This window comes from Odocoileus virginianus, chromosome 15, assembly GCF_023699985.2.
Source record: "Odocoileus virginianus isolate 20LAN1187 ecotype Illinois chromosome 15, Ovbor_1.2, whole genome shotgun sequence".
In the NCBI taxonomy this organism is placed as follows: Eukaryota; Metazoa; Chordata; class Mammalia; order Artiodactyla; family Cervidae; genus Odocoileus; species Odocoileus virginianus.
This window is the reverse complement of record NC_069688.1, coordinates 5,914,185-5,926,504: the sequence shown is the minus strand read 5'-3', so window position 1 is coordinate 5,926,504 and position 12,320 is coordinate 5,914,185. Positions and strand designations below refer to the sequence as shown.

The following is a 12,320-nucleotide window of genomic DNA, read 5'->3' as shown; positions in this document are numbered from 1 at the left end:
CCATGTGGTGGGGGGTGGGGGATAGGGGGTGGGGGGCATGATGTTGGGGCCAGTCCCCAGGTCCCCAGGCTTGTGGGCGCCTGTCTGACCAGCTGAGCATCTCACAGGCAGCTTCGGGCCAGAGTCAGGACCAGAAGCCCTTCACCTTGGCGTTGCTCTTTTCCCTGCAATGTGAAAGCAGTGAGGGCAGCACCTGATGCTCTCCTTAGCAGAATCCTGAGCTGAGGAGGAAAGAGCAAGCCCCCTCTGGCTTCAGAGAGCATAGTGTGCTGTCTGTCGCAGGGCTCAGGAGGGAGCCTGCCAAGAGCAGGAAGCCTACGGGAGCAGCGTGGGGGGTCCCTGGGCAAGGTGAGCTAGGGATGGTCCAGCTGGGCTGACCTGGCCGCTGGGTCACTAAGCCCACCTGGGCCACTCAGCCTCCTCCTAGATGCCACTCTGGCGAGGATGAAAGATGGAATGGAAGGGATGGCTGATCCAGAAAATGGCAGAGGCCCAGAGAGAGGAGTGGCCTGGCCAAGGCCACAGAATATGTTAACCACTTAAGTGGGGTTAGAAGCCTGTCTCCAGGTTCCCAGCTCAAGTGCATTCCCACTGCAGCCCTGCGCCACTCAGAGAGCCTCGGTTGTCCTCTCATCCCACTCTCCCCTCCCTTTGCTGGGGCAGCGGCCAACTGTGGGCACTGTGCCAGCCTCCATCGGCCTCTTCCCCATCATCCCCCCGGCCCTGCCCTCCTCCTGCGGTAGCTTCTGCTGACAGTTGCCCGGGAGGGAACCAAAGCTCACCTCTCACTCCTCTCCTGTGTTCTATCCAGTTGTAATCAAACCCTGGCAGCTTGTATGCAGAGACATCCTGCGTGGTTACAGGTTCACACCCCGTCCTCTGTGACCTCAGCCCACCTCACCTGGCTGGCTTCCTCCCTCCATTCTCACCCTCCTTTCAGCTGCCAGACACCAGCCTTTCATCTACACACAAACTCATTCATTTAATGTGGTAGCTTGAGGATCTGCTATGTGTTGGGCGCTTTGTGAGGCTTCGTAGACGAGGCTGTGAATAACATGGACAAATCTTGTCCTTCTGAAGCTTATATCCCAAAGGTAAGGGGACAGACAATGAACAAATAAACAAGCAAAGGAATATAGTAGGATATAATGATAAAAACAGGCTTCCCAGGTGGTGCTAGTGGTAAAGAACTCACCTGCCAATGAGGGAGACATAAGAGATGTGGGTTCCATCCCTGGATCAGGAAGACCCCCCCCCTGGAGCAGGGCATGGTAACCTACTCCATTATTCTTGCCTGGAGGATTCCATGGACAGAGGAGCCTGGCAGGCTACAGTCCGTGGGGTCGCAAATAGTCGGACACGACTGAGCTACTAAATGACAATGAAAATAATGCATATTTATGAAGAATTTGCTCATTTCACATGATCTTTCATTGGATTTTTTTTCTTACAGCAATCTTGTAAAATAAGCAGGAATACACACACGCACTCACACACATTTCAAAATATACTGGGATACTTTTAGAAAGGGAGCAGAGACACTGCAGAGAGGGCAGTTGCCATGTCAGTTGCTTTTATCTTGTCACTTTCTTATTGCAAAATTATAAAAGTTCATCTGTCTCTTAAATAACAGTGCAGAGCTAAGTGTTCTCAGGCAGTCTACTGTCCTGGAGAGCTGGTGCTCGTCTCTGTCTAGAACAGCTGTCCACTTTTACCTGGAGGAGAAGGAGGAGGGCAGACTGTGCCCCTTCCTTTTAGAGGCTGAGCCTGTGGATTTCATGGCACCACTGCTCACACCCCACTGGCTGGAAAATAACCACATGGCCTTTCCTGTTGGCTACTTGTTGGGGAAAAAGGGTGTTTGTAGCTGAGTGGCCATGTTCCTGTTGCGGGAAGGGGGACCCCTTCCAGGGCCCGAAACTGGGCTCTTGTCTAACACTCGGAAATGAATTGTCCGAGGAGACACATGTGCTGACAAAGCAAGAGATTTTACTGGGAAAGGGCACCCGGGTGGAGAGCAGTAGGTAAGGGAACCCAGGAAAACTGCTCTGCTGCGTGGCTTGCAGTCTTGGGTTTTATGGTGATGGGATTAGTTTCCGGGTGGTCTGTGGCCAATCATCCTAATTCAGAGTCTTTCCTGGTGGCGCACGCATCGCTCAGCCAAGATGGATGCTAGCGAGAGGGATTCTGGGAAGTGGACGGACACGCGGTGTCTCCTTTCACCTTTCCTGAACTCTTACGGTTGGTGGTGGCTTATTAATTTTGTATTCCTTATCAGGACCTCCTGTCATAAAACAACTCATGCAAATAGTTACTATGGTGCCTGGCCAGGGTGGGCGGTTTCAGTCAGTGTGCTTCCCCTGGCATTCCTAGCTACAGCTCGGAGCTGCCTGCTACTAAAATAAAACGGGGATGGACGTCGGGGAGTGGTTAGTCTCTGCTACACTCATTGTCCTGTGCCCCCATGTAACTTAGAACTTGACCTCAGCATGATGCCGGATCTCCCAAATTGCCAGTCTGACTGCCAGTGTTCCAAAGGGTGAAGACTGTAAAAAGTGTTAGTTGCTCTGTCATGTCTGACCCTATGGACTGTAGCGTGCCAGGCTCCTCTGTCCATGGAATTCTCCAGGTAAGAATACTGGAGTGGGTGATCATTCCCTTCTCCAGGGGATCTTCCTGACCCAGGGATCGAACCCGGGTGTCCTACATTGCAGCCAATTCTTTACTGTCTGAGCCGCCGGGGAAGCCCCAGAATGAAACCTGGACACCCTAAGTGCTAACGGCCCACGTGACACCCCAAGAAAGCCCTGGAACTCCAGTGATTTCAGGCACCTAAATAATAGTGACAGCGACTTCACAGGAAAAAGCTCTGCCGTTCACAAGGAGTATGTGTCCAGATCAGGGACCCTCACAATAACTTAATGGTTATGATGGATCAGGAAAGAAAAGAAAAAGAAACACTCAACTTCCAAGGTGTCAAAGTCGAATTTAGGAAAGCTTTCCAAAATTTGCTCTGTCACTCTCTGAAACTGCTGCTCATCCAACAAGAAAATGGTAGCACTTTTCCACAGTATCCACTGAGCCTCCTAGTCTAGTCAAAAATGGGTACCCCCTCATTCTGTTTTATACATTTGTGTATCCAAATATTCTTTTTTATTTATTTTTTATTTTATTTTATTTTATTTGGCTATGTAGCATGTGGGATCTTAGTTCCTCGATCAGGGATCAAATCCGTGCCCCTTGCATTGGAAGTTCGGAGTCTTAATTGCTGAGCCACCAGGGAAGTCCCCAACAATATTCTTTATGAAAAAACAAATATTCAGAAAGAATTCTCACCACCCTCCCCATTCCCTTCATTCATATATTTAATCTGTGATTTGTTTGAAGATTGTTGTACATTTCTACAGGAATTGCCTGCATGTTTATTAAGAACTTCTTTTAATATTGAATAAAATTTGTCAAATACAAGTTTTACTATTTTTCTTGCAAAAAAAGCCAGAAAATGACTCTCTCCTAGAAATCCCATACCTCACCCATGTTCTTGTTTTAAACTTGTATCTTACCCTCTCTTTTCTGTGGTTGCAGATCCAGAGTGAGACCCTCACAGTGTCCTGGCCTTGGAGTATTTTGGGGGAAAGAAGAGATGTCTGAGTAGCCTGTCTGTATCCATCAACAAAGACTGCAAACTTAGTTTTTGATGAGAACACTTTCCAAGCTGTTCTTGTACATACAAACTGTGTACTAAGATGACAGTTCAGGTGCAATGGAAACAATGGAAACACTGAACTTGTAGAATACAGAAGAAAAAGAGAGGGAGAAGGAATAAATTTTACCTAACTGTCCTCTGCACATTTTCCCAGATGAGCCTCCGAGGAGTCAGGGATCAGGACACCTCAGACTTAAACCATTAAGCCACATGGTAGCACCAAACCAGGATGCCTCCCTCTTCCACATTCCTCCGGATGTGCCTCCAGGGATGTTATTTAAGGAAATCAGTGGATTCGTAGAAGAGAAACTTGGCACACAGACTTAAGAAATTCTTCCTAGGGGAATGTGATTCTTTTGATTATACAGGGAGATGCAAAAATGCATATGAATAGACAATTTTATTGCTTGACTTGAGCATTATATTTCATTAACCTAGTAGGTATGTTTTTTCATACCCATTACCCCTGGTTAAAAGAGAGGGTCAGAACGTATTTCGACTTTGCCAAGGGAGGAGATTCAGAATGGTGTGCTGCAAACACCTGCAAAATCTCACTGGTTTTCTGAAAATTCCAGGCTCCCACGTGATGGTCACTTTCTGCCATGTCTAGTTCCACAGATCTTGCAGGACACGGTGGAGTGCCTGAGTGCAGAAACCACCTCTGATGTGACTCTCTGTCCAGCACATTGTCAAGCATAGCATCCATGCTCAGCAACCATCTTTAAAAAAAAAAAAGGATTAATTAATTAATTAATTTGGTTGTGCAGAATCTTAGTTGCAGCACATGGGTCTTCTAGCTGCGGCATCCAGGTTCTTTAGTTGTAACATGCAAACGCTTAGTTGTAGTGTGTGGGCTCCTAGTTCCCCAACCAGCAATTGAACCCAGGCTTCCTGCTTTAGGAGTGTAGAGTCTTAACTACTGGACCACTGGGGAAGTCCTGCCCGATAACTGTCTTGACTTACATTTTCTGCTTTTGATTCTGGTTGCTATGTTCGCCCCCTGCCCTGTACTATCCCTAGAGAAGGAACAGGATTTTTGTCCTTCCTTGTAAAGTTCATACCTCCTCATTCACCAAAACCTATTCCCAGTGTCCAGAGTAATTGCTTTGTCTCTGAGGATGGCCTGTGACCTTGCAGAGGCAGGATTCCCCGCAGAGGCCCAGCTCCTGTCTGCCACCTGTGAGAAGGGCCATGAGCTGGTTGAGTTCCATCCTGACCTAATAGGTTTCCATGTGATTGGCCCATGAAATGGATGGACAGACAGGTTGGAAAATGCTGCAAAATGAATGGTCCTTGATAACTCAAACTGGAGCCAGAGCCAGAGTCTGCAGAAAAATGTATCACCAGAAACAACAGTGCCAGGACTTGGGGAGAGGTTCAGGGTGCTGGCTTTTGGGCTGAGAGCTCTGTGTTAAGCTCTCTCATCCCTGCAGAAAGATGTCTGCAGTCATAGAAGATACGGGGAGTGATCCTGAGTTACCATGGACACAAGCCCTGGAGCCGGGGTAACTCGGGCTCAGCTCTGACTGCTCCACTTACCTGATGGACTGTAAGAAAGCTGCCTGAAAATGAATGGATAAGGAAGTTATGGTACATACACACAATGGAATATTACTCATCTATAAAAAGGAATGCATTTGAGTCAGTTCTAATGAGGTGGATGAACCTAAAACCTATTATACAGAGTGAAGTAAGTCAGAAAGAAAAAGACAGATACCATATAATTACTCATATATATGGAATCTAGAAAGATGGTACTGATGATCCTATGTGCAGGGCACAAAGGTGACACATATGTAAAATAGACAGCCAGTGTGAGCTTGATGTATGATGCAGGGTACCCAAGGCCAATGCTCTGGGACAACCTGGAGGGTTAGGGTAGGGAGGGAGCTGGGAGGGGGATTTAGGATGCAGGGGACATATGTATACCTATGGCAGATTCATATTGATATATGGCAAGAACCATCATAATATTGTGAAGTAATTATCCTCAAATTGAAATAAATACATTAAAAAAAGAAAAAAGAATAAAATAACATACCTGTACTTCAAGAAAGGAAAGATGTCTGGGGTCTGCAAGCCTCAGTTTCCTCATCTGCACAATGAGTAGAGTCATTTTGTGAGGGGTACATGAATTAGTAGAGATACACATGGAGTTGGTACTTGGTAAATAATCTGTTGAATGAGTCCCTGAATATAAACTGACTTTCCTAGTGTTCAGCCCATTATTTATGCTTTTAAAGAATGAAGAAGTGAGTGAATGAATATACGCATCTTACCATGGTGCAAGGCACATTGCTGTTCTTAAAAATCAAGTTAGTACTTTCGATGAAAAGAAATTCATAAAAGAATGACTTTTAATTTCCCTATTAATATCCAAGGTAGATGAAGCTGCCCACATGTAAATCCAGTCAACGGGTAAAGTCAGTATCAGGGGCAAAAATGGGGCCATTGGTCTACCACTGCTCCAAAGCTATAGCAGTTAAGATTACCCAACTAACTCCCCTCACTCCAAAGCAATGTAGGCAGCAGTTGTCCAATTAGTAACATGGGGTTTGATGCAGTTTTGTCTCCAGAGAGATTTTACCCAACAAACACACATACTCTAGTCTTCTTCATAGAACCTAGTTATAGTGACCTGAGAGGTGAACATTCTGATTTAATACCGTGTAGGAACCCAGTCAATATCTGTTAAATAAGTGAATGAGTAGCAGTCTCCAGGTGATTTGGTAATTGTTAATTAATAATGAGAAACATTCTAATTTTTGCTGCTGCTGCTGGTAAGTCACTTCAGTTGGGTCCGACTCTATGCGACCCCATAGAGGGCAGCCCACCAGGCTCCCCCGTCCCTGGGATTCTCCAGGCAAGATAGTTCTTGAAATACTAGTCAAGCAGGATTCTGAGTTGAAGATTAAATCACAAAGAAGACTTCACCTCTGTGTTTGCAAAGGAAGTACACACAGCCCCTTTTTCTTATCCCTCAGTATGTTACAAACAATTCAATTCTTAATTGTACACCTTTAAAAAGTCATATCGCTGACCCAGCAATCCCACTGCTGGGCATACACACGGAGGAAACCAGATCTGAAAGAGACACGTGTACCCCAATGTTCATCACAGCACTGTTTATAATAGCCAGGACATGGAAGCAACCTAGATGCCCATCAGCAGATGAATGGATAAGGAAGTTGTGGTACATATATACCATGGAATATTACTCAGCCATTAAAAAGAATTCATTTGAATCAGTTCTAATGAGATGGATGAAACTGGAGCCCATTATACAGAGTGAAGTAAGCCAGAAAGATAAAGACCATTACAGTATACTAACACATATATATGGAATTTAGAAAGATGGTAACGATAACCCTATATGCAAAACAGAAAAAGAGACACAGATGTACAGAACAGACTTTTGGACTCTGTGGGAGAAGGCGAGGGTGGGATGTTTTGAGAGAACAGCATCGAAACATGTATATTATCTATGGTGAAATAGATCACCAGCCCAGGTTGGATGCATGAGACAAGTGCTCGGGGCTGGTGCACTGGGAAGACCCAGAGGGATTGGGTAGAGAGGGAGGTGGGAGGGGGGATCAGGATGGGGAATACATGTAAATCCATGGCTGATTCATGTCAATGTATGACAAAAATCACTACAATATTGTAAAGTAATTAGCCTCCAACTAATAAAAATAAATGAAAAAAAAAAAGTCATATCACAATTGTTACCAGTAAAATTATACATTTCAAACTAGAGTGTGGACTCTTTAAATTTGATTTTTATTTTATACTGGAGTATAGTTGATTTACAATGTTGTGTTATTTTCAAGGGTATAGCAAAGTGATTCAGTTATACATATACATACATCTATTATTTTTCAGATTCTTTTCCCATGTAGATTATCATAGAATATTGAGTAGAGTTCCCTGTGCTTTATGATAGGTTCTTGGTCCCATCACTTCATGGCAAATAGATGGGGAAACAGTGGCTGACTTTATTTTTTTGGTCTCCGAAATCACTGCAGATGGTGATTGCAGCCATGCAATTAAAAGATGCTAAATCCTTGGAAGGAATTATGACCAACCTAAACAGCATACTAAAAAGCAGAGACATTACTTTGTTGACAAAGGTCTGTCTAGTCAAGGCTATGGTTTTTCCAGTGGTCATGTATGGATGTGAGAGTTGGACTAGAAAGAAAGCTGAGCACAGAAGAATTGATGTTTTTGAACTGTGGTGTTGGAGAAGACTCTTGGGAGACCCTTGGACTGCAAGGAGATCCAACCAGTCCATCCTGAAGGAGATCAGTCCTGGGTGTTCATTGGAAGGACTGATGCTGAAGCTGAAACTCCAATACTTTGGCCATCTGATTTGAAGAGCTGACTCATTTGAAAAGACCCTGATGTTGGGAAGGATTGAAGGCGGGAGGAGAAGAGGACAACAGAGGATGAGATGGCTGGATGGCATCATCAACTCAATGGACATGAGTTTGGGTAGACTCCATGGTGATGGACAGGGAGGCCTGGTGTGCTGCGGTTCATGGGGTCAAAAAGGGTCAGACACAACTGAGTGACTGAACTGAACTGAACTTGCTGATTGTCTATTTTATATATGTGCTGTGCCTATTCACTCGGTCATGTCTGACTTTTTGTGACCCTGTGGGCTGTAGCCTACACAGTTCTTTGTCCATGGGATTCTCCAGGCAAGAATATTGGAGTGGTTTGCCATGCCCTCCTCCAGGGGATATTCCCAACCCAGGGATCAAACCCAGGTCTCCCACACTGCAGGTGAATTCTTTACCCTCTGAGCCACCAGGGAAGCCCGTTTTATATGTACTAGTGTGTATATGTTAATCCCAAGGGTCTGCACATGTGCTAAGTCACTTCAGCCATGCCTGACTCTTTGCGACTTGATGGGCTGTAGCCTGCTAGGCTCCTCTGTCCATGGGATTCTCCAGGCAAGAATACTTGAGAAGGTTGCTATGCTTTCCTTCAGGAGATCTTCCCACCCATGAATCGAACTCGAGAGTGTTACACCTCCGACATTGGCAGGCGGGTTCTTTACTTCTGGTGCTACCCAAGGACCTGCAGATTATCATACGAAGTGAAATTAGTCAGACAGAAAAAGACAAATATCATACGAAATCTCTTATATGTGGAATCTAAAACAAAACTTGCTTACAAAACAGACTCACAGACGTCAAAAGCAAACTTTTGGTTACTAAAGGGAAAAGATGTAAGGGAGGGATTATGGACTCCCCTGGAGAGCAAATCCTCAGGCCATTTTCTCAAGGCAAAACACTGGGAACCATTGAATGAGTGATGGGAGGCAGCCTGAGGAACTGGTGTTGATATGCAGTGATTAATGAGATAAACTCTAAGTGTGTGATGCAGGAAGTTCATTTGCATGTGCAGGCTGTCTGCCTTCAAAGTCCATGCCCTTTGGGGACAACCAGAGATTTCAGACCGGGAGAAATAATCAACAGGAATGGTATCTATGGGGACCTACATAGAACCATCTTTGGAATGTCCCGTGCAAACCCTATGGCGAGGGGAGCTTAGAATTCTCCATGCAGAGACAAAAGCACATTAGTGATCACACCCATGGTCATCTCCTCTTTCTAAAGGAGTTTAATTCAAGTGCAGAGTTCCTCCTAGCCATCATCGACAGACCTCCCACGTGGTGGACTTAAGGAAAGAAATCATGCTGAGAATTGTCCCGCGGATTTGCTGAGAATAAGTGAGAGAGAGAGAGAAGCATACAGCTGTGAAAGGTTAATTAGTATTTAAACACACAATTGTGTTTTCTATTTGGTCTGGCTGGGAAAATAAATTGTGTTTTTTCAAAGCAGAGACTTGCAGGCTATAATTGAAAATGGGCATTTTGAGGGCATCTCAGCCAATGCAGCAGAAGAAACAAAATAGAAATAAATGGAAGCAAGCAGAGGCGTCCTCCCCAGCCCCAGCTGGGGGCTAAGTGACAAGGGTCGGGGTGCAGGGGACAGAGACACCTGGCTGCTTACTTTACCCCTGTTCCTGATGCTTTCCCCATGGTCACTTTGGGATACTTTGCTTATCTGAACTCCTAGATTCACTTTGTAAAATAGAGTTAGTAGTACTTTTCCCATGTGTTGCTAGGAGGTAAAGTTTAGGAGAGAAACAGGCTTGATGCCGGGCACAGAACAGGAGTTCAATAAACACATGTCCCCAGTAAATGCTTGGTGAAATTACTTTAATCTCCCTCTTCTCTGAATTGCTATGATATTTCTCTAAAAGACAGGAAAACCAGCCCTTAATGAGATGGCGTCTTCTATTGTGTCCTAATTGTATCATGTTTAGATTGCCAATACAATTCAATTTCATTTCATTTACTACAATTAAGGAATATGTGTTGAGAAATGACCATGTTTCTCATGCAGTACTAAGGATCCAAACATGCAGAAGAACCAGCATATATCTTCCAAGGGTTTAAACCATGCTGAGAGAAATACAAAACATACCTGAGGGCCCTCCCATCAGTATTTGGACACTTACTATTAATTGGCTGAGAACTCCTACTAGGGGGTGATCATGTCCTTTAAGGCATGTGGTTTTCACAGTAAACTCGGGAACTGGTGATTTTTGCATATGAGTACACTGAGGCTCAGAGAAGGTAGCAGACTTGTTCAAGGCTGCTCAGGACAGAGGACGGACTGGAGCTTGATTCCATCACCTGCTCACCTGAGCCCACTCTGTTTCGGGTTTCCCCATGGTCTGCCCCTCTCCCCGGCCCCACGCCTGCCTGGCCTGGCTCACCTCTCACCTTCTAGTGTTCAGTTGTGTCTGCGTGTTAACGCTCAGCCCCTGATAATCCTTCATGCTAAACCCGTGGGGAGAAGACATGTGTCCTGCAAACGCTAAGGACCACGGAACTGAGAGTCTCACCGAGAGGACTTTCTTGGGACTTCCCTGATGGGCCAGTGATTGAGATTTGGTGCTTCCAGGGCAAGGGTCATGGTGTTCAATCTCTGGCCGGGGCACTAAGATCCTGCATGCCATAAAGTGCCGAAAAAAATGAGGATTAAAAAAAAAAAAAAAGACTTTCTTATTCTTTCTCCATGAGCTGCAGGCCCTATTTATGGTTTATGTATACCTCCTATTTCTAGAAAGAAAATCTGAAGTAGGTGTCCCTGCATTGTCACACATAACCAGAGTTATTGTAAGAACACACTTTGATTTAAATGAATAAATCCACATGGCTAGAGAATTTTCTGTCTTGTTTTTTTCTTACATCATCAATGTATAAAACAGGGCTTCCCCAGTGTAGGTGTACAATACATGTTCTCCATGTGATGATGAATATTTTTATCCTTCCTGGTGTTCACACATATTTCCAATAGTCACATGCAGCTAATCATTTTTCTAACAAGTTCTAAATGTATTCTTCATCTCAGTCATTTTCAAGAGGCACAAATTATCTCAGACACTTTCCATGTTAAATGCTTGGTATCTTGTTGTCATTTTAAATTCTACCATTTAAAAAACACAAAACAGTCATTACCATTAATGTATAAATGGTTAAAAATGTTTAGCCATTTATTTTATCAATTTCTGTGTTCACTTTCATTTTCTCCATCCCTACCATACTCCTGCAGATTTCGTTTTCCACTGAAAGCCAGTGACTAGCAGATGCCTTGGCTCTCTGAACATCTGTATTTCTCTCTCACGAAATGATCCTACTGCTGAGCACAGACCTCCAGGACGCCATACTAAGTTCTCAAAAGTTGATAGCTATCATTTATTTTTCTTTTTATTAGATTTTCAGTCATTTTGCCTCAACGCTTTCAAGATGATACTTCCCCTTTCCTGGCATCTATTGTTGGGAAGTAAAGTCTATTGTTAAGTCTAATTGCCATTCCTTTGTAGGTAAGCTATCTTTTTCTCTGATGACTTCTAATATTACCTAGTTTGAACTTTGCTGTGTCACCCAGAAAACCCAATGGTGTCAGTCCCTGCCTGAAAGCTGGCAGTCTTGAGACTCAGGATGGTTTTTATTCAATTCCAAAGACAGTCCCAGCTCAAAGTGGGACCTGTCACCACTGGCTTCTCTGGGTGACAACTTCAGATCTTGAGATTCCCCAGCCTCCAAGATGACGTGGGCCAGTTCCTTATAACAAACCTTCATATCTTACTCTCTCCAGCCTGTTGGTCCTGTTTCCCTGGAGAATCCTGACTAACATAGGTATCTTTTCTGCTTCTGTCTTGAACTGACTTTAAAGTGCCCCTCTGACCCCATCTCCCAGTTTTCATGTTCTTATATAATCCCTTCCCCAGCCAGGGCTTGTGATAACTTGTAACTAATACAATATGGCAAAGGTGTTGCTATATTTCTCCCATGATAACAAGACATCATATGATCATATGAGGCTTTTTAATTGTTCACCTAGAACCTATTATCACTAGTGATCCTATGACAAGTGACACAGTAACTACTCATAAAGATTATTTTTTGAGAGAATAAATAAACTTTCAGTCTCCAATTTATCTCATCAGTCTATGATATTATGTTATTCAATGCCTGGTCCTCTTTGTGTGTGTGTATGTGTGTATGTATTTAAGAGCTACAATCCAGCCTAGA

At 44.3% G+C, this 12,320-nt stretch overlaps 1 long non-coding RNA gene across 1 annotated transcript; it reads left to right on the top strand.

The window, feature by feature from the left end:
* The first annotated feature begins 950 nt into the window (after positions 1–950).
* On the top strand, positions 951–3,808 carry LOC139038375 (uncharacterized). Its single transcript, XR_011491344.1, has 2 exons — positions 951–1,094; positions 3,586–3,808. It is a non-coding gene; the product is annotated as an uncharacterized lncRNA (long non-coding RNA).
* The last annotated feature ends 8,512 nt before the right edge of the window (positions 3,809–12,320 follow it).